We start from the raw sequence: 4,857 nt of genomic DNA on the forward strand, positions 1-4,857 counted from the left end.
CTTGCTATTGTTTGTGCACCTCTTGCTGTCGGGGTATTTTTAGCATGCTTTTTCAGGAGGGGGGGGGGGGGTTGGCTTTGTTGGGGGGATTTGGGGGGTTTGCTTTTGGACAGGGGGAGGGTCCGAAGTTTGTTAAAATTTCTGAATCATCGAGATATGGCAGCACACATGGCAGCTCTTCCTCCACATAAGATTTTTGGAAAATAAATAAAAATTAGCTTTTATTGCGCAGCCTGGTTATGACAGCTGCTACCAAGTTAATATTGTAAACTCGTGTCCACTTCTTTGGGAAACGCTGCATCAATTTATTCTTTATTTTTTTTGCTCGAGTAAAGAAAAGCACAATGACTCAATAATGATCACTTAGTGCTGGGAAAGGGTATTGTTGTTTGTTTTTGTAAGTGTTTTACGGCGCTCGCAACTGCATAAGGTCATATGAGCGCGCGATCCACATTAAACTTTTTCTGTTAGTAGGAAATTTTGAATTTTGCCCGGGTGGCGACAAAAGCCTACTTTTATCGATTTTAGACCACCAATGATCTTTAACGTGCGCAACTTGCACACGGGCCCTCCGAGATTTTTCGCCCTTGTCCGAGAAGGCTAGGTGTAGATCTTTCCTACCAGAAGATCAGGGGTGCTGCAGAAAGACAGCAGTAAGAAGAAGCCAAGAAGTACCAGTAGAAAGGCTGTAGAAAGAATCAGGGGCCCAGAGGAGGGGGGCAAAGGAGATGAGGGAGTGGGGGCAGAAAGAGGAGATAAAAGCAGACGACAGAACATTGCTAGAGAGGAGAACAGGAGGTCAAAGGAGACAAATTTAGAGGAGAAAATGTTTCGGTCACTACCCGGATTCGAACCCGGAGAGGGTATGACAAACAGACGGAAACAAAAGAGTAAAGAAGTACAGGACCTACCAGTGGCGCCCTCGAACCTCCCGCTATTTACTCTCTTTTTTCCTTTAACTTTACCAATGTAAGTGTTTTACGCCTCCTTCGAGACAATTTAAGTAAATTATGAGACGCGCCTTGACCCTACCTTTCAGGGCACCCTGGGCTGAGCGGGATGCAACGTCCCTACAGAAAGACTCGATAAATCATCATCATCATCAATGCCTTTTACCCCTGGCAGGGTATAGGCCACATACAAGCTCATTCCATTTATCTCTGTCCTGAGCCGACCTTCCAAGCTCGTTCCAAGTGATGTTCATCTCTCTCATATCCCTTTCCACACAACTCCTCCGTGTTTCCCGTGGCCTACCCCTCAATCGTGTTCCCTGTAGGTTCCACTACAGTGACTGTCTTGCGATGTTTCTGCTGCGCTTTGTGAGGGTGCTTCCCATGCATCGCCATTTTCTTAGGCCTATTTCTACTTCTATATCCTTTTTATGAGTCATGTGGTGAAATCAGGCGCTCGTCAAAATAATGAAAGTTAAGAAACTGTCATTTTCCGCAGGTTTGGAAATTTCCACAGAATTTGTTTGGTTTTTTTCGGTTGAACCCCTTTCGTGCTCTTTAAAGAACAACATATGTGAGACAGCGTGGTGGAATCAGGCTCTCGTCAAAATAACCAAAGTGAAGAAACTTGCATTTTTCCGCAGGTTTGTGATCAAATTTCAATCAAATTTTTGTTTTTTGGCTCAACACCTTTCATGCCTATTAAAAAACTCATTCCAGTGTGGATTTTTCTGAAAAATGTTGATGAAAGGCATAAAAGATGTAAATTTTCAGTTTCCACGGACTCTCGAGCTAAAGAAATGTCTCAACTTTGGAGGCCATTTTCTCGCTAATTTTACCTCTGAAACCAGGGGATCCTAGCCTCCTTCAAACGCCTATATCTTGACTTGTATCCAAGATAAAAGGATATTTTTTTTCATCAGAAGCAATGCAAATAAACAACCTTTTATTAAGATGATACCAATAACACCATATACCCAAAAATTGACAACCGCTTGATTCCACTGCGTCGTGACACTTTTATACTTGATAAATACAGACAGTGTATTATTGTTCTCCCTACACGTGTCACGAAGCGAGAATCCAATAGCGGAGCTCCGAACCACCTCACCACAGACGCCGGTTTGCATTATTAAGTTGATAAACTTGTCACAAACTTGATATGTGAGACTACGTGATGGAATCAGGCTCTCGTCAAAATAATCTAAGTGAAGAAACTTGCATTTTTCGCTGGTTTGTGAATTGTTATCCATTTTTGTTTTTAATTAATTTTTTTTTTTTTTTTGGGGGGGGGGGGGTATTCAACACCTTTCATGCCCATTAAAGAGCTTATTTCTGTCTGGATATTTCTGAAAAACGTTGATTAAAAGCACAAGGAATATAAATTTTCAGTTACCACGGACTCTTAAGCTAAGGTAATAACTCATCTTTGGCGGCCATTTTTTCACTAATTTTACCTCTGAAAGCAAGTGACCCCCACGTCCTTCTTTCGCAAATATTTGGACTTGCTTTCAAGGTAAATGAATATTTTTTTCATCCAAATTAAGACTAATAAACAAGCTTTAAGATGATACCAATAACTCTAAATGCCAAAAAAAAAATACGAGAGCCTGATTCCACCACGCTGCATCACATATGGAGAAAGTATATAAGCTCTACATGTTACAGTTTGGGAGTATATTAACACCCTTTGTCGTGGATTATTTATGATTATTCTCGCGGAAGCTTTTACGAAGTAGGAATCATCATCATCATCATCCAGTGCCAGATCTGCGACAGACATCGGCGATCATGGTTTTCCATTCATTCCTTTGCTCGGATGCTCTCAAAAAGGCTACATTTCCCTGATCTTTTCCTGTTACCCATTTGTTTAGGTTCCCTAAGTATGTTGTTCTGGGCCTACCCCTGCCTCGCTTGCCCTCAATTTTGACAGTGAGAGCTAGATGTTCAAGACCCTTATGTCTATTCAGGTGTCCCCAAAACTGCATGTGTCGTTTCCTTATTGTTTTTAACAGTGAGCGTCCCACGTGGGCTTATCAAGCACTACCTCATTTGATTTCTTTTCCTTCCTTGATACTCTTAGCAGTCTCCTAAGAAACCACATTTCTGTAGGAATAGGGGCCTCAAAATGTCTCAAGTCAGTCTGTTTAATAGCCTTACTCTGAAGAAAGGGGCGTGAAAATCCGCTCGCTTCATTTCTATTGTTACAAAAAAAAAAACCCATTACCGTTGCCATCGTAAAGGAAGAACAACAGGCAATTTTTTTTAAAGTGAAATAAATTTTTAAGAAACAACAAACGAAAACAAAGCAAATAGACAAAAACAAACATACTGGACTTTCTCTAACGATCGACTGCTAGTATTTTTTCAAAGTTATATCAATTCATTAAATTTTTAATTATTTTTCTCAATTCCTCAACATCTGCTTATTATGGATAATTCAACTAAGAAAATTAGAGGAAAAGGTAGATCTAGTAGGCAGAGATGAAAAAAGAAGGATTTCTGTAAAGGTCACAGGTATAAAGACATTATTTTCTGTTCATATCGTTTTTGTGACCCCAAACTCCAGACTTTCAGTGGCATTGCTGACTCGAAAACTATACCTCAATGTATTAAATCTGAAGCTATACACGGTTGGTCTTTGCATTGTGAAATAAATACACTGCGTTAATAGCAAACGAAGAAGGGAAAATCTATTATTTTGTTGTTTCTAACGGTAGTGAACCTGTTAAAACCAATCTTCGATTTTTTAAAAACTCACAAAAAATCAACAAACTGGCAAATGAAGACATCACAAAAGGTTGTTCCAGTTATCTTGTGGAAAAATCTCAAGTTAACCAAGAATAGCCTTAAAACAGTACAATGTGATTATAAAGAATGCACATAGTTCATTACACAATATTTTAATTAGGAAAAGACGTAGAAAACTCAAACTGAGTCACACGTACTGAACTCACAATCAACTTTTATTTCCTCTCTTACGAGTGTTCATTGTGGCCACCATCAATAGCACATCACAAGGTAACAGAGACTAGAAAAAAATAAAAGTAAGTAAAACTATCCGTTATTTAAAACAAATATTTAAAAATTGTTGACTTTTCTATGGATATTTCAACCTGAACGAAATATAGCCTCATCGCCTTTTCATTTATTTCTAATTGCAATGCTCAGGATCATTGTTGGAAAACGGTGACAAAATTAGATCTTTTGTTCAGGCAATAGAAGGAGCTCGGAAATCTTAACTTTAAGCCAGGCTTGATAACAAACATGGGGAACTTTGTAAGAGATCGGGACGCTCTAATAAGTTCATTCGTTTTGGAATTTATGTGCAACTTGAGGGGGCAATAAAACGAGCCGAAGAATCACCCCGGATATCACTGGAGAAGAAAAGAATTTAATTATTCGTGAGCGTTCTGCTGTTCGTAAAATCAATGATGTATTGGATGACGTAAGAACTGGAGAAGACAGGATAGAAAAAGAAAGAGGAGAGCCAGGAAAGGAGAATGATTTGGAAGGGATACTGGAGGAGAAGAGAGAGGGATGGTGGGGAAGGAAGAAGAAAGGGGACAGAGGAGAGGAGAAGAGGGAGGGGTGAAAAGAGGAAAGGCAACATAAGAGAGGGGAGGGAGGAACAAAGGGAGAAGGTGTAGTTTACAGAGATGAGCTGACTAAAACGTAGAGATAAAACTGTTATTTGTAGTACGACTTCTGGGTCAACTTGTTCCTCTTTAATGTTGTTTTTAAGGTAAAGATAGGGAAAAATAGAGAGAGAGAGAGAGAGAGAGAGAGAGAGAGAGAGAGAGAGAGAGAGAAACAAGTGAGGGAGAATTAGAGCGACAGAGAGAGACAGAGAGACAGAGAGAGACAGAGAGAGACAGAGAGAGAGAGAGAGAGATAGAGAGAGAGA

The 4,857-nt window shown here is 39.8% G+C and overlaps 1 protein-coding gene across 1 annotated transcript in view; it reads left to right on the forward strand.

Moving 5' to 3' along the window:
* The window catches only part of LOC101849502, a 56,010-nt gene that overhangs the window by 45,105 nt on the left and 6,048 nt on the right, over positions 1–4,857 (forward strand). The gene's annotated exons all lie outside the window — the stretch shown is intronic.

Source organism: Aplysia californica, unplaced genomic scaffold (genome assembly GCF_000002075.1).
Source record: "Aplysia californica isolate F4 #8 unplaced genomic scaffold, AplCal3.0 scaffold00891, whole genome shotgun sequence".
Taxonomy (NCBI): Eukaryota; Metazoa; Mollusca; class Gastropoda; order Aplysiida; family Aplysiidae; genus Aplysia; species Aplysia californica.